Source organism: Pteropus vampyrus, unplaced genomic scaffold, assembly GCF_000151845.1.
Source record: "Pteropus vampyrus isolate Shadow unplaced genomic scaffold, Pvam_2.0 Scaffold17, whole genome shotgun sequence".
NCBI lineage: Eukaryota > Metazoa > Chordata > Mammalia > Chiroptera > Pteropodidae > Pteropus > Pteropus vampyrus.
Window position 1 is genome coordinate 11,443,690 of NW_011888798.1, and position 22,788 is coordinate 11,466,477.

The 22,788-nt window shown below is 36.8% G+C and overlaps 1 protein-coding gene across 2 annotated transcripts in view; it reads left to right on the forward strand.

Moving 5' to 3' along the window:
* The window catches only part of NCKAP5 (NCK associated protein 5), a 720,600-nt gene that overhangs the window by 124,643 nt on the left and 573,169 nt on the right, over nt 1-22,788 (forward strand). Inside the window, exon 1 of one of the 2 annotated variants that reach the window (XM_023527518.1) lies at nt 12,225-12,348. The exons of the other annotated variant lie outside the window; for it this stretch is intronic. The gene's annotated coding sequence lies outside the window, so the exon portion shown is untranslated. Of the gene's footprint in view, nt 1-12,224; nt 12,349-22,788 lie in introns of those variants that run through there. 2 annotated transcript variants of the gene reach the window in all.

Here is a 22,788-nt window from a genome sequence, read left to right on the forward strand (position 1 = left end):
TGAACAATGCTGGGGTTAGGGGTGCCAACCCTCTTCACAGTTGAAAATCTGTGTATAACTTTTGACTCCTCAAAAACTTAGTTATCCCTCAGTATTTGTGGGAGATGGATACCAGGATCCCCCATGGATACCAAACTCTATGGATGCTCAAATCCCCTATATAAAATGGCATAGATCAGTGTATACAGTCAGTCGACCTTTTGCATCCGTGGACTCCCAACTGTATTTATTGGAAAGAATTCACACATAAGTGGAACATGGCAGTTCAAACCTGTGTTATTCAAGGGCCAAATGTATGCAAACATACTACTGTGTGTGTGTATGTGTGTGTGTGTACACATTCATACTAACATATGTAACATACACACACACTAATTTCAGGAGACAGGCTAAAGACAGAATATGAATACAAACATAAAATATTCAGAAGATATGCTGTTAAAAATTGAGGTCATGAACCTTTTTTGACTTAAGGACCACATAGACTTTTGAGTTTAAAAATCTGGCACAATATCTGATGTAATAGTTGCTTAATAAAGGATTATTGGATAAATAACTATATTAATGAAAGGACATTAATCTTTAAGTTTCAAAAATAGAATGAGTCATAGAATATGGATGTGTTTTTTTGTATGTTACCAAGCCCCAGAAGAATAACCAGGTACTATTTAAGTGCATTCCATGTATAAATTTTATAAATGATGATAATGCAGAACAATAGTCTGCTCAGTTGTGATTGAAAAAGTGTGGGAAGTCCAGTGGAATCGTGCTCTAAGTTGTGCTGAATTCAGCCTTGGGCCCTAGCCACAAAGGTTTACTTATTTAGGAAACCAAATTTCCTTAATTAAGATAGTTGTGATAGGACAGAAACAGCAAGAACCATTAAAAAAGTATAGTAGAAACAATCTGTGATAAATCTAAAATTGATAAGCCATATTATATTAGTTATATAAGAGAGTTTTATTCCAAAATGAAATTTCTTAAAACAAAAGGATTGCTTAGCCCTAATAATTTTCAAATCAGCACTTATTTATTCAGTGCCACTAGGCTGAAAATAGTGTAGAAGGTGCCTAATGCAGGGTTACAAAGTTGAATAGTAGTTTATAATCCAGCCTCAAAAGATAAGCAAGCCTTCAAATAAGGATAAAAAGAAATATATGGAGAGAAAGATGAGTTAGAGACATTTTAAGCAACAATTTACAATCACAAACCATGCAGCAATGAATAATTGCGTGCCTATGTTTTTCTAATTAAGTTTATTGGGGTAACATTGGTTAATACAATTAAAATTTTCAGGTGTACATTATCATTTGACATCTGTATATTCTATTGTGTGTTTACCACCCAAAATCCAGTTTCCTTTCGCTACCATATATTTGATCCCCTTTATCCACTTCACGTTTCCCCTACCCTCCTATATTTGACCTCCTTTAACCGTTTATCTACTCCCTCCCCTTCCACCCCTTACCCTCTGGTAACCACTAGTCTATAGTCCATGTCCATGAGTCTCTGTTTGTTTGTCCTGTTTGTTTTTGCTTTTAGGTTTATATCCCACATATAAGTGATATCACGTGATTTTTGACTTTTTCTGTCTGGCTTATTTCGCTTAGCATGATTATCTCGAGGTCCATCCATGTTGTCGCAAATAGCAGTATTTCATCTCTTCTTATGGCTGAGTAATATTCCATTATATATATGTACCATAGCTTCTTTAGACAATCATCTATTGTAGGACACTTCAGTCGCTTCCATGTCTTGGCCACTTTGAATAATGCTGCTATGAACATCGGTGTGCAAATACCTTTTCTGATATGGGTTTTCAAGTGTTTGGGGTAAATACCTAGTAGAGGGATTGCTGGATGTATTGTTGGAAATGTACTTTGAGGGTAAATTTCAGAAAGTGGGAGTGCTCACTCAAATGGAAAATGCACATGGAATTTTGTTAGATTTTGCCTGTAAATGTGTTATGTGGCAAAAGGTACTTTGCACATGTGATTAAATTAAGGGCCCTCAGTTGGAGAGAGTATTCTGGATTACTCAGGTGAGCCTAATATCATCACAAGTGCCCTAAAAGCTCATAATCATTCTTGGCTGTGGTGAGAGGGAGATACGACTGTGGGGGAAAAAACAAAAACAAAAACAAAAAGAACAATAACAAAAAATATGTCAGAGAGCTGCAACATTGCTGGCTTTGAAGATGGAGGAAACTCATGAGGCACCAAGGTTGTAGGAACATTTAGGAAGCTAGAAAGGTGAGGAAACATTCTTCTCTAAAACCTTTGGAAAGCAATGCAGCTCTTGACATCTTGATTTTAGACCAGTTGGATACTTTGTTATAGCAACCATAGAACACTACATACCATGCTATTGTAAGTTTAGGTAGTCAAATTGATTAATCTTTTATTGCATTTGGAGTGTGAATCAGTGTTTGATAACCATTCCTTTCACCCAGGCTGTAAAGAAATCCACCTGTTGTGTGTGTGTGCGTGTGTGCGTATGTGTGTGTGTTTTTCTATTTGTACAGTCTCATTTTTACATATAGATTCCTGATATATTTGGCGTTTATGGTTTGTATATGATTTGATGTATGAATGTAATGTTCCTTTTGCTCAATGGCCAACCAGTTTCATCATTGTTTATTTAGAAAAACAAAACAAAACAAAACAAAAAACATCATTGACCCAGTAGTTTGATATTCCATCTTTATTGTGTAGTGTATTTCTATATGTACTTGGGTCTGTTTCTGGACTTTGTAATCTGATCTTTTCCTGTTTATCCATGTACCACACTGTTTTTATTACAGAAGCTTTATAGTATGTTTACTGTATGATAGAATTACTTTTCCCTTCACGGTTATTTTTTTCTCAGTGTTTTTCTGGCTATTCTTGCAAGTTTTTTCATATGAGTTTTAGTATTAACTTGTCTAGCTTTAAAAAAACCTTGTTGGCATTTCTTTTGGAATTGTGTTAATTTTATACAGTAACTTAGAAATGACATTCTTATAATGTTGAGTTGTTCTGTCTAGAATAGTTAATGACTTCTATTTCTTCAAGTCTATTTTTGTGACTTAGGAGTTTTAATGTTTTCCTCTGGTTTTATAGATTTGTTCCTATGGTTAGTCTTAGTAATTTTATTTTCTTTATTGGTAATGAGGTTTTCTATGCCAGTATGACCTGTAACAGGTTATTAGTTTGTGTGAAGGTGATTGATTTCTGTATTCTAACTTTTACTGAATCTGAATTTTTATTGTTTGACTTAATTTTGTCATTAATTCACATCATTTTCAGGCATACTAACTAACCATCTGCAATATGACTTTTATTTTTTCTTTTCCAATTCATATACCTCTACTTGATCTATCATGTATAATTGCATTGACTACAACATAACATTGAATAAGTAGTAGAGTTTTTGCTGGTCCACATCCTCATCACCATTTGGTGTTGTCATTGGATTTTGACCATCCTAACAGGTATATAGTGAGATCTCATTATTGTTTTAATTTGCATTTCCTTGATGACATGATGTGCAGTACCTTTTCATATGCTTATTTGCCATGTGTATATCTTCTTTGATGAGGTGTCTATTAAAGCAGCAGTCCCCAACCTTCTTGGCACCCAGAGCTGAGGCGGTGAAGCTAGCACTGGGGAACTGCTGCAAATACAGAAGAAGCTTTGCTCGCTTGCCTGCCACTCACCTCCTACTGTGTGGCCCGATTCCTAACAGACCACAGATCGGCACCAGTACCAGTGTACGGCCCTGGGGTTTCGGGACCCCTGTATTAAAGTCTTTGGCTTTAATTGGGTTGTTTGTTTTCTTATTGTTAAGTTTTAAGAGTTGTTTGTATTCTTTGGATAACAGTCCTTTATTAGATGTGTCTTTTGAAAATATTTTCTTACAATCTGTGGCCTGTCTTCTCATTTTCTTGATATGGTATTTCACAGAACAAAATTTTTTAATTTTAATAAAGTTAAGCTTATCAGTTATTCTTTCATGGGTTATGTGTTTGGTGTTGTATCTAAAAATGCATCATTGAACCCAAGGTTATCTAGGTTTTCTCCTACATTATCATTTGGGATTTTTATAGTTTTCCATTTTACATTTAGGTCTGTGGTCCATTTTGAGTTAATTTTTGTGAAAAGTGTAGAGTCTGTGACTAGATTTTTTTTTTTTTTTTTTTTTTATGTGGATGTCCAGTTGTTTCCAGAACTATTTGTTGAAAGGATGTCTGTGTTCCATTATATTGCCTTTGCTCCTTTGTCAAAGAGCAGTTGACTGTATTTATGGGGATCTATTTCTGGTCTTTCCATTCTGTTCCATTGATCTGTTTGTCTGTTCTTTTGCTAACACTACACTGTCTTGATTACTGTAACTTTATAATAAATCTTGAAATTAGGTAGTGTCAGTCCCCCAGCTTAGTTCTTCTTCTTCTTCACACATTTAGTTTTTAATCCAAGTTCGTGTGTGTGTGTGTGTGTGTGTGTGTGTGAGAGAGAGAGAGAGAGAGAGAGAGTGAATGACCTGAGGTAGAGGTAATTATTCAGATAGAAAATTGACCTGGTGTCATTGTTTCAGTAGTCAATTCTTTCTCCACTAATTAATGACACCATTTCTGTCATACATGTCAATTCTTTATATGTCAGTCTGTTTCTAGATCCTTTTTCTATTCCATTAATGTATTTATCTCACCTGTTTAATTACCTAACTCTTTATGGTGATTGACCTCTTTATGGATGTTGGTGGAGTCACTCTTCTTAAAGATAAATTGGTAATTTTTGGCCTTTGTCTCATTTATAAGAATTGGAATATCAACTGGTAAAGTTCAGGGTATAAAACTGCTGGGATTTTGATTGATAATGTTTCACATTTAAAGATGAAGTCAGGAGATTGGTCTTAGTTTTTCTTTTATGCCCTTCAATAAAGTACTCTCTATAAATATTTTATAATTATATAACTTTATATTTTTATGGATTTTATATTTCTGTTTTATAATTATATATATTTTTATATTTTTCCTGTGTACCTTTTAATTTGTTTAATTATACTATTTTAAATGGGATCTTTTTTAAAAAGTCATATTTCTAATATATATTTCTAATGATTTTCTAATAATAATGTTAAGGACATTATCTGTTTTAGTATGTTACTCTTTCATCTAGTAAACATGCTACTCTCTTAATATAACTGATGATTTGCTCTAGGTTTTCCACAATTTTTACAGAGATATTATATTGACTATAAATAATGATGGTTTTGTTCATTAATTTCTAGATCTCGTATCTTTTATTTCTTTTCTTTATGTTGTTGCTCTAACTAAAACCATATAGAAAATATTGAACAGAATTGGTACATCCTTATCTAAAGCAAAAAACTGAATGGAAATGTGCTTAAATTTCACAAGTGCTATAGATTTTTGAAGACACCCTTTATCAACTTAGGGGAGTTCCCTTCTATTCCTAGTTTGCGAAAGATTTTTGCTGTGTATTTTTTAAATCATGAGTAAAATGTTAAATGTTATTAAAATTTTCAACATATACTGAAATGATTATGTATTATTTTTCATTTAAAAATTTTTTTGGAAATTAATAGATTTTTTAGGGCCTAATCATCTTTGCATTACCAGATAAACCCTATTTGGTCATGCCATATTATTATTACCATTATTATTGCTGTGATTATTATTTTTCACATGAATTGATTCAGTTTTACTTAGGATTTTTGAGCCTACATTTGTTAATTTTTCTTTCCCATGTGACCTATATTTACTTTTAGTATTGAGGTCATTCTAGATAACTTCCTCCTTTTCCTCCCTCCATTTTCTTCCCCTTCTCTTCCTTCTTTCTCTTCCTTCCCTCTTCTCTTTCTAGTGTCTGGAACTCTTTCCATAAAATATGGCTATTAGAGTTTTTATATGTTTTCAAGTTTTGAAAAATTCCTTTGAAAAACTTCTGGGACCACAATTCAACGATAAAAGACAAGTACCCCAATTTAAAAATGGACATAGGACTTGAAATTTCTCCAAATAAGATACATAAATGACCAGTAAACACATGAAAATATATAGAACATCATTGGCCATTAGGAAAATACAAATCAGAATCACAAAGAGATACCATTTCATATACACTATGATAGCTATAATCGATAATAAATAATAATAAATGTTGGAGAGAATGTGGAGAAATTGGAAGCCTCATATATTGCTGGTAGAAATGTAAAATGGTGTAGCTGCTTTGGAAAATACTTTAGCATTTCATCAAAATATTAAACATAGTTATCCTAGGACCCAGAAATTCTGCTCCTACACATATATGTACACAATTTTTTCGTAATTTATATCTATGTGAAATGAAAACATATATACACACAAAAACATGTACATGAATGTTTTTAGCAGCATTTTTTACAATAGTTAAAGAATGGAAACAAACCAAGTGGCTATTAATTGACAAACAGTTAAATAAAATGTGGTACATGCATACAGTGGAATATTATTTGGCAATAAGAAAAACTAAAGTACTGATACAAGCTATAACACAGACAGATCTTGAAAACATTATGCTAAGTAGAAGAAGCACAAAACAAAAGGTCACCTAGTATAAGACTACATTTATATGAAATGCCTAGAATAGACAAATTTATAGAGATAGAAAGATTATTGGTTAATGAAGTACTGATACAAGCTATAACATGGACAGATCTTGAAAACATGCTAAGTGAAAGAAGCCAAACACAAAAGGCCACATATTATATTATTGCATTTATATAAAATGTCCAGAATAGGCAAATTTATAGAGATAGAAATTATAGTTAAAGAATGACGAATGATTCTTAACAGGTACTGTGGGCTTTTTTGTAGGTGATAAAAATTTCCTAAACTAAAATGATGATGGTTGCACAACTTGCATATGGTAAAAACAAATGAACTGTATACACTTTAGGTGAATTTTATGGTACATGAATTACATCTCAAAAAAGATGTTCAAACAGTCTGGGCCCATTGGTTACACAGGGCCTATTGCTGCTCCTTTAAATTGTTCAAGATCCTGTTGATTTGTGAGTGAGCTTTATTAAAATTTATTTTTATTTTCAGACATTGATCATTTCACCTGTTTTAAAATTTATTGCCATAAAGTTAATAATAGTGAAGTATTCATATTATTTTAAATCTCTGTTGTATCTTTAGTTATGCAGACTTTTTTATTGAGCTTATCGATCTGTCTCCTCTGTTTTTCAGTAATCTAAGCAGATACTGTTTTATTGATCCTTTATTAATGCTTTGTGTTCTATTTTATTAGACTTTGATTTTATCTTTGTTTCTTTTATTCTATTTGTTATTTTTCTATATTCTTTGATTGTATGCTTTGCATGTCACTTTTCCACTTTTCTTCACTTTTAGAATATGCACTAAAATTATTAATTTATATACTGCTTTAGTTTCTTCTATCTTATGAGTTTTGATACATATTGTTTTAGTTTTAAGACATCAAATTCTAATTTTTTCTAATTCCTTTATTATTATTGATCCATGGGTTTTAGAAGTATTTTTTATTTTTTATTAAGAAAAAATTCAAATACATAGAAAAATCAAAAGACCAAGGAACTAAAACTCATACTCTATAACTTAACATCAATAAACATTAACATTTTTGTTTCATATATATTTTTTCCAAAAACACAATGATATTTTTAACCCTAAATACTTTAGCATGTGTCTTTTAAAATAAGGACCACTTCCTTTAAAACCACAATATCATTTTTCCCTTAGCAAAATTAATAAGAACTCTCTTATCTAATACCACCGTTAATTACATTTCTTTCATTGTTCCCAAAATATCTTTTATAGCTGTTAACTTTGGACCAAGATTCAATCCAAAGAGTTTCACTTTGTTATGTCTTATCTCTTTTAATCTGTTGTCCCTCTACTTTCTTCCACCCATAGACATGGACTTTTTGAAGAGCTGCAGAGCACCCTATTCTGCATATGGCTATTGATTCCTTTTGGTGTCATTTATCTGATCTTGATTTTCCATACTTCTTGTAAGCTGGAAATTATGTCAAAGGCCTTGCTTAGATTTAGGTTAAACAAGTCTTTTTTGCAAGAATACTTCAGAAGTGATGTTATGTACTTCTCAAATAGCATCATATAAGGTGGAAGAACCAGTCAGGTGACCTTTCCCTTGTATTTCATTTTCCCTTTGTAATTAGAAAAAAAAAAAACAGAGGTGATATTTGGCACTCTGTGAATATTCTGTTTCCCATTGATCTTTTACATAACAGTGTTTGTATATAGTGGTAATCTTTATTTGGATCTGTTATTTCATTAGGGATTATAAACTGGTGCTGTTTCTGAAGTAAGCATCCTCTTCTCTAATGGGTAAGCGCTGTAATTCTCCTATCAAAAAAAAAAAAAAATATATGAAGTTCATTAGTCTTTTAAAAATCTTTTAAGATTTGACATGCAAAAAAATTTCCAATTTTTATGTGTACAATTTGATAAGTTTGACAACATATACAGTTTTGTACTACTTCCACAATCATGATATAGAATATTTTCCACATGCCTAATACTTCCCTTGTGACTCTTTGTAGTCAGTGCCCTCTCCATCCCCAGACAACTGATCTGCTTTTTTCTCTAGAGTTGTTTAGAATCAAATGGAATCAAGCAAAAGCCAGTCACAAACTATGTTATTCTGTCATTTAGCACAATGCCTTTGAAATTCATGTATGTTATTACATTTTTCAATGGTTGGTTCCTTTTTATTACTGAGTAGTATTTCGTGGCATGGATGGATCTATCCCACAGGTCGTTTTCTATTTACAAGTTGATGGGAATTTGGGTTGTTTCCAGTTTGGGGATATTATGAATAAAGCTGCTATAAACATTTGTGGGAAAGTCTTTGCGTCAACACATGTTACTTCCCTTGGGCAAATACCCAGTAGTGGAGGTGCTGGATGGTCTTCTAAGTGTATGTTTAACTTGACAAGAAACTGCCAATTGGTTTTCCAAATTTGCTGTATCATTCTACATTCCCACCAGCAATGAAGGAGAATTTAAGTTGTTCCACATCATTGCCAAAGCTTGATATTGTTAGCCTTTACAGCATACTTACAACATAAGGCATTTACTCTCTTCATGATTTATTACTTGATTCGGCACACATTGAATAGCTACCCTGTGCCTGATCCTTATCTAGGTATTCGGACACCCTGGATGTTGTATTTTAAATATGCAACAGACAATGAATTTATCCAATAACTTTGATAAACTCTATCATTGCTTTTCTATATGTTCTTCTGGATATTCTATGGAGAAAATCATATCATGAAACTATGACTAGCAGATCATTCCTTCTTCTTGAAATACCTTCTTTACTAGGTTGCTAGGGGAGCCCACTCCCCTGGTTTGCCTTCTCTCTCACTGGCTGCCACTTGGGGTGGGTCATCTTCTTGACATTTTTACAGTTGAAGTGCCTTTCAGGATGTAATCCTCAAACATCTCTTTTCTAACTGTACTCACAGACTTAATGGCCCCCCTCTGATGGATTTGATTTGTCTGTACTTCCTCAGTTTATATCTTCACCCTGGACGGGTGCCCTGAACACTATACTTGAATATTTATTTGACTGCCTACTCAATATCTTATTTCAGCTGGCAAACATCAATAATAACAATAACAACCACCAATACAAACCCCTTAACATAAGCTCCACCACCACAGACATTTATATGGTGCTTTTAAAAAGTCAGAGACTATTCTAAGAGTTTTACATAAATTAACTATTTTTAAAATTTAACTTAATAGGCATCTCAATCTTAACACATACAAAACTGAACCCCTGATTCATCCACCAAAGTTTGCTCTACCTTATAGTCTTCCCCATTTCAATTAATAGCATCTCCATCCATTTGGCTGCTAAGGCCCAACACTTGGAGTTATTCTCTAATCCTGCCTTCCCCCCCCCCCATCCCCGCCCCAACCCCTCCTCTGAGCAAGTACTTTTGGCTCTAAATTCAAAATAATCCAAAATTGCCATCAATTCTCATTATCTTTCTTGTTATTCTCATTATCTTTCTTATCCCCTCTAATGTAGATTCTTGCAATAGCCTAATATCAGATTTCCCCTATTCTTCCTTTTTCTCCTATAATTAATTCACAATGTGATAGCTAGAGTGATCCATTAAACAAAAGTCAGATCATGAAACTCCTCTGCTCAAAACCTCTGTGTCTGTGTCCTCCCCATATTACTCAGAGTAAAAACCAGTGTCCTTAAGTTGGCTTGTTAGCCCCACCTAATGATCTGTCCTCTAAGCCTACATCCATTAACTCTCTCCCCTCACTGTGTTCCATTCCTACTGCCTCATTGCTGTTCGTAGATCTCACCAGGCACAATCATATCGAACTAGTTGTCCTTGACTCATATTATTTATTTACTGGGGAATGTAACACTTGAAATTCGTTTTACCTCACCTATCAAGTCACAGTGATGTATATGATTTTAATCCTGACTTGTAAATGAAAACTTCCAACCATCAGTGTTCATGGAGCACCCATAGTGCTGTGGTAAGCACCACTGAGCTATAAAATAAGTAGAAGACAGTCTCTGCTTAGATAAGTGGGTGCTTAATGTGGCTTGCCCACATTTCTCAACTACAACATAAAGCAAAATAATGATTTGAACAGTTTTAAATTAAACTATATTCAATTTCTACAGTGTAGTGTACTTATTTTTGCCTATGTCTTACACCTATCTGAATAAATGACTTACAGATTTTCCCCTTCGACTTCTCAACTGGTGATTTGTTTCCCCAACAAATAATTTTCCTAGCAAATACTGTTAGAATAATTGAACATTTCCCAGCACTTGAGAAGAATGTACCAAACCAGGCATAATCCAATTGGTTGTATGTATTCTTTATGCTTTAAGACTTGTTTATGTACATCTAGAACTACTGTTATTTTTATTATTTAAAAAATATCCATAATCTTTGTAAGCCTATCACGGGTAGAAATATGTGTGGTTATATTGAAGTGGCATATTAAAGTACTTCAAAGTATATTATTGAAAGTACCACATTATTTTACCTGCAGAAGAAACTGTTTTATTTTTTTCAAAATATCGGTTTTAGAAGTAATTATTTTCTAATAAAATAGCACTTAAAAAAAACATTTCCACGAGAAAATGGAAAAAAGTTATGAGAATTCTTTAAATGCAAAATGGGGCTAAACTGAGTTCAGCATTTTCTTGCCCAAAGCAGATTTTCCTTTGATCTCTCAAAATGCCAACAGGAGGCCAAAGACCTCTAGCTTTTCTTTGCCAGTTACACTCCAGTTCTCTCTCCATGAGCTTTATTTTCAAATGTACTTGGGAAACAACTTCTGACTCCAAACAAATGACTGTTAGTTCCAGCTCTTACCTGCCAATTACAATACTTTGAATATCTGTGCCAGTCTCTGGGTCAGCCTGATGATAATATTACAGGACCTGTTTGTCTAGTTCATTAGCAGAAATTCGTCCCACCGGGACACAGCAAGCAGCGGTTTGGGGTGGGGGTGGGGCATGCCAAGACCGGTTGGTTTTTCTTACTAGGAAGTGGGAAAGGAAAGCAGTAGTTCCCCTTTGGGATCCCTATTTCCCTTTTCAGTTCCTCTGTTTGGGGCAGACAATAGAGGCCTCTACGCCCCCGTCTCCCGGCACCCGGTCCCTGTCGCCCCCTCCGCCCCTCCCTACCCCTCACCCACCAGCTTCCCCAACTCCGGCTCCAGGCGGAGATTTGTCAGAACCGTTCGGTTGAGACTGATTATGATTGCAGCAGATGGGCTGGATTTGACAGCCCGATCCTAAGCAGCTTCTGATGGGGGGGCGGCGGAGGGGCGGGGAGGGGGAGACGGTGGGGGGCGGGAATCTATGGGCCGGAGCCGCCTAGTACAAGCGCACCAGCGCAGCCCGGCCAGGCGCTCCTGGGCAGCTGTTTAACGCGCGTCTCCTGGAAGAAAGTCACAGGCAGACCTGAGGGCTCTCGGAACGCCAGTGAAACATCCCATTGCTGAGAGGGCGCGGGGACACCCGGAGGCAGGCGCAGGGGGACCAGTGGAACACAAAGCGGAAGAGCGCGAGGGAGCACGGTGTCCTGGCTACCCCGAGCCCCGGGCTGGCTGTGGAGTGCGCGTGGCCCAGGCTCCCTCCACGCGCTCCGCGCTCCGGGCATGGCAAGTTTGCCAACTCGGGACTCTGCGGCCAGCGCCTTGCTGTCCCCGAAGTGACAGCCCTGCAGCCTCTGCCCCCCGGGTGGGGGCGGCGCCCACCCTGCCCCCAACCCACTGCAAAATGCTCCAACACAGGCCAGGTAAGGAGAAGCCAACCCGCTCCCCTTTCAGGCGCGCCCCCAGCACAAGGCTGCCGTGTCCTCTCCCGGTCCTTTTGCTCTCTAGCCCCTGCTGACTCCCTGTTTCTGTGCCTCCCTCTGTGAGCTCCTGGGTTCATCTCTGCCCTCTACCGCCCTCCCTCACTGTCGCCCTTCATTTCCACCTTACCGGATCCCAACGGCAGGGGGAGAAGTTCAGGGAGGTGGCGTGAGGTTATGGGCTCTTTTTCAAGAGTCCGAGCACCTGGGCACCCCAGGCAGGACTGCGCGTGGGAACCAGATGGGTGTGTGTGCTGTCATCCACTTTCCAGGTCCCACACAGCCTCTGCCCCGCGTAACGTGCGCGCACGCACGCACACACACACCCCTTTCCACCTGTGGGTCCTACCCCTTTTGTGCTGGAAATACAAATGAAAACACGCACACGTGCAGACAGAATTCCACGTTGGCATCCTCCAGAGACTCCTGCTTACGGGTGTAGAGGGGTGGCAGGGAGTCGTTGGATCTTGGGTACTCCAACCCTCCCAGGAGCAGGATCAGCACTTCTTCTGCCCCTTGGCCTTGGCTCTTGTGTCCAGGTGTCCACAGAACGAGGCATCTCCAAGAGGGCAGGAAGATGCTGTATTTGGCAAAGGCATTGCTGTGCCACCAGACTCTCCAACTCCCAACCCCAGGGCCCAGCGGCCTGGACCACTGCCTGAGCTGGCCCCAGCGGGGTGTGCCGGCCTCCACCTGCCATAGTTGCTTCCCAACTCCTCCCACCCTCCCCATCACCAATGGGTCCCTGACCTTGTCTACACAACAACTCAGGACCTCTAGCCCTGGCCGCTCTCCATCTCCTTGCTGCTGCTGCCGCCCCAGCCCGGCAGGAGCTGTGAGTGTGTGCCCTGTTGCTACTGGCAACTGCCTGTGCAGAAAGCCCAGCCCCCAGAGCAGCTTAATGTTGATTGATGGACAGAAATACGATATTTTTTGGAGCTTAGCGGGCACTGGTGCAGGGGCTCTCCCTACCTCTGGAGCCCTATGGACCGCCCGAGTAGCAGGCAGTTTGGTCTTTCTCTCCTAGGCCCCACCCGTCCCCCACCCCATAATAAAAAGGGGCCTTTAGGATATCCTCATCTCCTTGGGTTAAATTCAGTGCTAGCGCTTTGCTTTCAGGAGTAACCAACAGCCGCCCCAGAGTTTCCCTTCTTATTCTCCAGGTTTCTGTTGTCGGTTAAAGGAGGCCCCCTGTTCCTAGACACTGCCATCTTCTTTTCTATTTTCATTCCCCACCTGCTCACACACCCTTCCCTACACAGAGGTACTTAAAGTGGTTAACCTTTTTAATGACCAGAACTACTTCTGCCTATGCTCATGAAAGCATTTTCCAAAAATAATTCATTCCATATCAATACCTCTTCTTCAGCTACTGCTCTCTTCCCACTGCAGACCCTTCCATCCTCCCACAGAGTCTGTGTCATTTCTACTAGAAAGATAGTGTCTGGGGATTAAGCCTGCAAATTAGACACTAAAAAGATAGTGTCTGGGGATTAAGCCTGCTCAGTGCTGAGATAACCTTTGCTGCTTCCATTTATGTGTTTTTACATTTTAACCCCCTCAAAAACATTACCCCTTCCTTTTTCTGGGATGGCAGCCTCCTCCTTTAGGCCATTTGAACTAATACACATTTTCTAGGCTAATAGAAATTCCTGCCCCAATCTGTCGCCTTCTCTTCCTCCCCAGTGCTAACTGCAAAGGGCTGGATTTTATTATCAAACAAGTTATTTTCAGAAGAACTTTTTGTTTTGCAGTATTTTTTCTCAGCACCTCAGTATTTTGGCAGAGTATTTTCATTATCTAAATTGTCATGCCTAACTTTGTTTTGCCTGTCGACATTAATTTAGAAAACCGCGTGATGTTTTAGAGTCATTCATTTACTGATCCAAACAAAACTTTCTTGAGAGGCTCTGCTGTGTTGGTACTAGTGTAGGCCCTGGATTGGGAATGAAGCAAAGACAAGGCCCAAATGACTATCAGCATTTTGAAGCCCACGTTACAGCTAGATTGTGGTTATTGCCCTGACGGTTAATATTGTAGCACACTACATTTGACCAGGACTTTACAGTTTATAAAAGGCTTTGATAGATATTATCTCCTTTAATCCCAGCAGCAGAAATTTTAAATAGCAGGGGTTCTACCTAAAGGCCCAGTAATGCTCACCAGTCTCGCTTAACCAAAAAGAAAAAGAATCGTACAAATCATCCCAAAAGCTGACAGAGCTTTAAAACACAGAATAAACAACTCAGAAGAAGCTTATGAAGCTTAGTTATAGGAATGTAGCTTGTAAAAGATAAGTGAAATGCATGTAACATGTACATTACCAGGAAGTCATCATGGGGAGAAACTCCATTCTGAGACCGTGGTTCCTCAGTGAATTGCTGGTTGCTGGATGTGGAAACATTTCAAGGTTCTGGACTATTGCCTTATCCTTGGACATAAATAAGATGAAAGTGTTAGCACAAAGTTGCTGGGAGTCTAGAAAATTAAGCAAAATGAGTAGGCAATGAAGTTTCTTTAGCTACAAGGCATTCTTGAGATATCGGCAAGTTTTCTAGTATATATTTACTTTAGAAATGGAGTAATTTTCTGTACTTAGAGCATAAGAAATGAGTTTGTATGCCTTGTCTGAACCATATGAAGACAATCAAGTCTTGTATCATTTTTACCCATTACTTTGAAAACAGGGAATATCTCAGGTGGATAAATGACAGTTTCTCCTTTTTATTATTTACAGTCATGCACCACTTAACGACAGGGATGTATTCCGAGAAATGTGTCCTTAGGTGATTTTATCATTGTGCTAACATCATAGAGTGCACTTACACAAAACTGGTGGTATAGCCAACTACTGTGATTGTATGTGCTATACTTTAATACAACTGGCAGTGCAGTAGGTTTGTTTGCACTGGCATCACTACAAACACGTCAGTAATGTGTTGAGCTTCAGTGATACTACAGCTACCATGTCACTAGGTGATAGGAATTTTTCAGCTCCCTTTTTTTTTTTTTTTGCCAGCTTTGGTATAATCTTATGGGACCACCATTCTGTATGTAGTCTGTCATTGACAGACACATCATTATACGGTGCATGATTATATAGAGAGAATGTGCAGAAGGCCTTCATGTAGATTCGTTCATTTTCTCATCTCTTTCAACACAGAGGGCAGTCATTTTTATTTCTCAGCTGTGAATGTCATTTATGACTTTTCTTCAAAATGACTTCTAGAATTCCATCTGATACTTATAAGATTGGGTTGCCATTTCAAATATAATGCTAATCCTTTTGTTTATCATTTGGAAAAGTTTTATTCAAAGAAATTTTACAAGCAAAGTAGTATACCATAGGGAGCTTATTATGGGGCTGGCTGTGTATATGGCGAGGTAACACATAAACCAAGAGAGTAATTGTAGGGTGAGTTCTGTTATTAGGAAAGAATGGAGACATCCAAGGAAGCTTTTTATTGTTTAGTACCATGAGGCTTTGTGGGAACTTTTAGATATACAGGGTTGTTTTTGTTGTTTTTTAATTTTGTTTTGTCTTGGTGGAGAATTTGTTACTCAAGCCTATTACAGTCGTCTTTCTGTATCCACAGAGGATTGGTTCCAAGACCCCACCAGATACCAAATCCATAGGTGCTCAATCTCTTATATAAAATGGAGTAGTATTTGCATATAACCTATGAACATTGCTTCCTTGAATTTACACTCTTCCACCTTCCTTCTCCCAATGAAGTCTGTTTTCAGTGTCCCCTTCAGCTCAAACTTCTTGGACAGTAGGTGGTAATGCATAACTAAACAGTCTCTCTGAATTCATTGCATCTCAGAGAGCATAGCTGTTTTAAATTATTTCACATGAACACAACTACAAAATGTTTTAAGAAGGATACCAGTGCCTTGGTTCTCAGGTACTGTAGCAGGTGCGGAGGGTTTTGAGGAAGGGAGAGAAACAAATTATTTTATGCTGTGTTAGAAGATGTTAAAAATATGTAATAGCACTTACTGCTATAAGTAAGACAGGCTTCTAAGTGGATTGTGGACTTGGAATGTTACTAAAACTGAATCTTTCACAGCAGGCAGTTACAAGTTCAAATTTGAGAGTCCTTGTAGACCTCGGCCTAGATCCTGACACCTTCTTTTTTTTGTTTTGTTTTGGGGCAGGTTTTTTATTTTTTTTACTTTTTTTTGTTTTTTTTCCTTTTAAATTGGAAAAAAAACCTATTATATACATTTATAAGTTGTTAAGAATAAATTCTAACATATATCAAGGGCTTAGAACAGTACCTAATGTATAAAAAGATTTGTATGTACTATCTGCTATGGTCTCTCAGTGTTATTTTTATATTGGTTGGGACCTAATAAGATTGACTTTTTCACATTCACCTCATCTCCCAGCACCCCACAGAAAATAACTATTACAGGGAAGTTATAGCAATTACAGCTGCTTTCAGAAGGAGCACGTGCTTTCCACATGTATGAGGCGAGATGATATCCAGTCTCTCTTTGAGATGTGAATACTTTATAAGATAAAACTAGAAAGTTTCAGTAAACATTAAATTCATCTAATGCCTGAGAAAGTCATGGTGCTGGCAGCAAGGGATGCACAGATGAAATACAATTCTAGTCCTCTGGAAGAGAGGAAGTATTGATAAGAGATAATAATAACAGCTTAATACTAAACATCATCATATTAAAGACACCTGCCACTTACCAAGCCCTATTGTGTTTCAGACACATTTTTATTAAAAAGGTAGCAGTCTTGATATCTGTGAGACAGATGTCATTTTCCCTGTTATAGAGATATATAATAAGGTGAACTTAAGTTTCATAGTGGTGTTATTAACAAAATATTGTGGGTTGCTAAGGAGTGAGTTATCCTTACCAGACAAGCCGACCTCAGGTGGTTTTTGCTAGTGCTTTGAATGAATTATTTGGAAATGTTGAATGTGATTTATTTAATAACTACCTTATCCATGATTTTATTTGGGTTCAACACTCTCTTGATCTTGCCTACACTCTGTTCACAGAATTATAGAAATGAGAGAAAGAAAAAACTGGGCTTTGTTCACTAGCCAGCAAGGAATTTATTCTCTTCCCTTTCTCAGTTCTTTATTCATTTTTATTGCAAATGCCTCCAGGAAAAATATCTTACTTCCCTTGGAAGGTTCTTTGTTAGTCTAATGACCATGTTATCATCAATAATCTTTCTAATTTATTTCTTTTTTTTCTATTACATGAGATTTAGGCTAGCAACATTTTCTCCAATTTAATTCCTATCAACTTTTATAAACACACATGTGCATGTGTCAGATGGTAAGTGTGGCATTATAAAACAACGTAGATTTGTTCAGCCTATTGACGTAATAGTCAGATACAGTCTGTAACACATTTCACCTGATGCAAATTCAGATCAACTTGACTCCTAGACTGTTCTTTTGTTTTTCCTTTTAGTTACTTCTTGTTATGTTTTTTAACCAAAACATAGTAATATTCTAATATTGTAGTGTGGTTCTCCCCAATTCCTCCCAAATGGCAAGTGTCCAATCTCAGCTGTCACTCTCCACTTTTTTTTTCTATTGAAATTGTATAAAATGGCCTTTCTTCTCAAATTTCTGGAGTGGTGCTTTTGTATTAGGAACCCTAAATTTGCCTGAATTACTGTAACATGAATGAGGACTCACATAAGCTACCTAAATATTTTATTGTGCATATGAATTTTAATCTTTCATAATGGTATTTTTAAGGGAAATATGTTTAACTCAAGAAGATTGATCTTTACAACTCACCATCCACTGTGTTCCAGTTTAGAGGAATCAGCAACAGAAACGTTCCAACCAAACACAGAATTTCTATGCACTTGTTTTCCTGCCTTATTTCATTCACTCGTTCATTCATTGGTTGATTCAACATACTGTTAATTAGGTACCTACCATGGCTCAGGCAATGTGTTGGACTTAGAGAGACTGTGACCAGTGTCCATTATTAATCTAATACTGAACATTTAGTGACATGAAATCGTTAGTCCTCAAAAGAAATAAGTAAACAAAAGAAATACACAAATTCGACACTGTACTTCTGCCCACTTCCTGTTTTTGACAGTTTTTAGGTATTACTTATTTTAGGCTATCTCATCTTTGTTACATCAATATGCTATTTAAAACTGGTTTTTTTTTTTTTCATTTCATTAAGACTTTCAGAACTTAGAAACCTTTGTTCTTTTGTACCTGAAACTTTATCCTGATTTTCTCTGAGACATTTCCAGTTGTTTTTATTGCTCAGAGATCAGTACCTAGTAAGTATTCAGTAAATATTGTTGAGTAGAGGGCAGGGAGAAAAATAAGTAAAGAGATTTAGGAATTTACTGTATTAGGAATTAGAAAACCATCTGATTTGGGATTTAACATACCCCCAAAAGGCCTATCCTTTTTCTTATCTTCCTGAAAATCATCATATCTACCTTAGATCAGATTAGGGGACATGTTTTCCTTTTTAGCAGACAGTCCCTTTTAGGGTTTGGTGTAGATGGTCTTGTGTCTGTGGTTTCACTTCAGACATTTCAGCACTGGTGATTATTTTGTAGAAGTTTGGGAATTCAATGCTTTTTTCGTGGACACCCCTCACCCACTTTGCTAAGTTATAATCGCTCTGAGAATTTCATTCTGCCTTAACAAGATCTCCCTCTTTCTCTTTCTACACTGACTTATTTGGGGGAAATCCATCTTATTTTCATTAAAAGATATAATTTATTTAATATGTGGCATTGCACAAGACCTTGTCCCAGACTTCATGAATTCATAGGATTCATCACTATGTTATAAAATGTAATTACTTATGTTAGTTATAAAATTATAAAATACAAATGCCCTTAAGGAATTTATAATCTATGTGGAGAAATCAGACAGACCTGTAAGATACCAAAAACACTGAGTATGAAGCTGGTGAAATAGAAAAAAGAAATCAACATAAACAGGAGGTTGGAAGGCGAAGCAAAGAATGAGGGCCAGGGTGGTTGAAATGGGCTTTCTGGGGAAGGAGAGCGTGAGCTGACCCCAGCTGGACTTGGATGGGGAGAGAGAGATCTCATCAGGAGAGGGCTTGCCCTCAGGCCCTGAGGCAAGCACTTGGGCCTCCATGGAAGAGGAGTGGGAGCTAAAGTTGGTAGGTTGTGGGTGATGCATTAGTACGGGTCAGTTCATGCATACTAAGCAACGTGAACTTCATCCTCTGAGCTAGCATTTCCGAACACATCTCTCCTTGGACGAGTATTTCTGCTGAGGTGTGTTGGTCAAACAAGTTCCCATGGTTGGACAGTAAGAAAAGCTGAAAGAAACTTTTTCAAATGTTCTCTTCTGCAGAAGATCTCAGAGGCTTTAATATGGTAATCTGCATTGTTAATCTCTTAGACTTTCCCAAAATATTTTTGATCACCAAATTCATTTTTATTGGAGCATCTTGGGAAGACAGTTGTCTGTGATGCCTAGTTGGAGAAATGGTGTTGGAGGCCATTGATGATTTTGAGTCAGAGCCTATAATGAGTGAAAGGTGAACGTGAAACTGAAAATGATACATAGTGGGATCTGAGGAGTTCCACAGGATGATTAGGACACTGGCTTTGTCCAGTAGACACAATAACAGCCTGTCTTAGGGGGTGACATGAAAATGGAAAAGAATGCATAGATTGCATGAGTTATTAGAGTGCATAAACTCTGCTGATTTTCAGATGACCAGATGAAGATGAGTTGCCAAGGTGGGAGAATCAAGAATGGCTCCAAACCATTAGATTCTTTTGCATTGGGAGCCTCATGCAGCAAACTCTGTACAGATTTCTGAACTTCTATATCTTCTACATGCCAGTCAAAAGCAGTGAAGTACTCCTAATGTACTCCAAACCTGATGAGAGAGTGATGTCTTTGCAGGCATGTACCTTTTTAGGGGGGTGGTTCTCTATAGTCCAAATGCTCTCTTAATAAAAATGTACTGAAAACATAGTACATGTAATGTACTATGTAATGAAAACAATGTCATTTCTTTATTAGAAATGACATTGGGCACAGTATACAAGTCACGCAGATCTTGCTGCCAGCTCCCTTGAGTTTATTCATCTATAGAGATGCAGAGATTTCAGTGTATGATGTTGAGTTTCATCATTTGTCTGTTTGGTCTCCCAGGACCGGACTATAGGTCTGTCCATCACAGTCTTCACATTCTGTTTAATCTATGTGCAGGAAATTATGCATCTGGCTTTTGGTTTTCACATTGGATTACACAGAACAATGATTTTTCTTTTCCCATGACTATTTTCTGTTTTTGAGAAATATACTTAACACTCTTTTCTAAAGACAGCAGCAGTATAAAGCAATGATATAAAATGAAAAGCTTGGCCACTTTTTCTCTAGAATCGTTTATCGGAGAAATTAGTTATGATAAGCTTCCCAGTTTTCTTACATATTATGAATATAAATGCATTCAACTGCTTAATTAATAACTTATTCTTTAAATTATTTTTTTTTACATTTCTATACCTATTATACCTCCATTCATGTATTTGGGAGTTTGCAAATGATTCAGCATAGTAGTGGTCATTAGCACGAATATTTTTGTGTTTTTCTCTGCTATTGTTTACTCTTCCATAAAGTGTCTGAATCCTTTGGGTTCTCCAATTATATTGCTTATTTGCACTTCCCATGGACTTGAAAACCCAGAGATGTGTTTCGATGTGCTTTTTGCTTGACAGATCTCTGCCCGTTGGTATCTTATTGTTCATTCAACTGTGTTGTGTAGACATACCAGTGTCCTTGAGCACGATGGCTACTTCAGGCTAAAGAAGTTCATGTTTATGCCCAAATTCTTTGTGTCTATATTGGTTAAATCTGCTATATAATTGCAAAATTCCTCCTTTCCCTTTGTGGGTAGTGATTGTATATGTTCCACGAGTGTGTTATATACTGACGGCTGTAGAGAGGAAAAATGGAACCACTATAATATGTCCAGCCTAGTTGTGCAGCTATTTAGTTAGTTAGAGTTAAATGACCTTCTCTTGCAAATGAATCAAGAAGAGAAGACATAAAGGATGAGGGAAACAGAGAGAAGGCACATCTTAGAAGGAGGAATCTATCTGGGCACATTTGTCAGTGAATGACTTCTAGTATGCTAGATTTAAATGGGAATTTTTGCTTTGTTTTAAGTTATAGAACATGTTGTTCATTTTATTAATTGTATAATGATCGTTAATGATATGTTATCAACCTATGTGGCCACATTCATTTTCTAATTAGATGGTTATAATACACTCCAGATTTTTATACTTATTTTTCTTTTTTAAAGCCACAATTGACTATACTTGTGAGAATATTAACCCTGACTTTTTAAATATGGATTTAAGCATATTTTCAGTCTCATACATGTCACTTGGCAAAATAAAAGCAAACTAAAAGCAAACATGAATAATATATTATTAATATTCATAATAAAACAATTGTAACAGCATTTTAGGAAGGTTGGAACAAAGACATACTCAATCAACCATAATTACTCTACAATATTCGTTATTTTGTGAGCATAACTTTTTAAAATGGGGTTCTTAATTTTCGTGCAGAGTTTACTGACTTCCTCCTCACAGCTTCTGTTTTTATGTAATTAGTTTTAAGAAAAGTGTGTAAGGTTCCCTTTTGTTCAATGAACAAATGAAAATGTCACCATAAGTATAAGCATACACATGTATTATACATGTATTATACATGTTATATATTAGCATAGAGATGAGTACCATTACCCAGAAACTAAGTCACATATTCAAAATTCAGACAGACCAGATGATATTTTTAACTTTTTCCTTGGTTTATTTAAAACTTTTTATTATGGCAATTGAACAAATTGCTTTATTAGTCTTAATTTATCTATCATTCCTTCCACTTTGAAACAGAAGTCACAATATTTAGTTTATTTATATACTAGAAAATATATATGCTTTGGGGCCTTTGGAAAAATATCATTTGAATCTTTGAGAGAAAGCATGCTCTTCACCACTTGTCATTTCATAGTCAGGACTTGGCACATAACTTGTTCATCATTAAAACTCTTGCATTTATCTTGTTCTGGTATTAGAGTTTACTTTCAATAAAGGAATGTTTCATAAATCGGTGAGAGTACCAGTGATACCATTTGTTTTCTAAAACAAAATGAGAGCTGCTAAAAGAATTTTAAGTAATGACTTCAGTGGACTATTTTAATGCTCTTAGCTGTCCCACCCAAGGGACAAAGAGTTTCTCTTTATGAGAATTCTTATATCTTATTTATAGAACAGATAACTTCACATATTTACTTCTTGCCTGACAGTCTATGTAGCTATGGTCTATTTTGTACTTCATTCCTGCTATCCAGTAC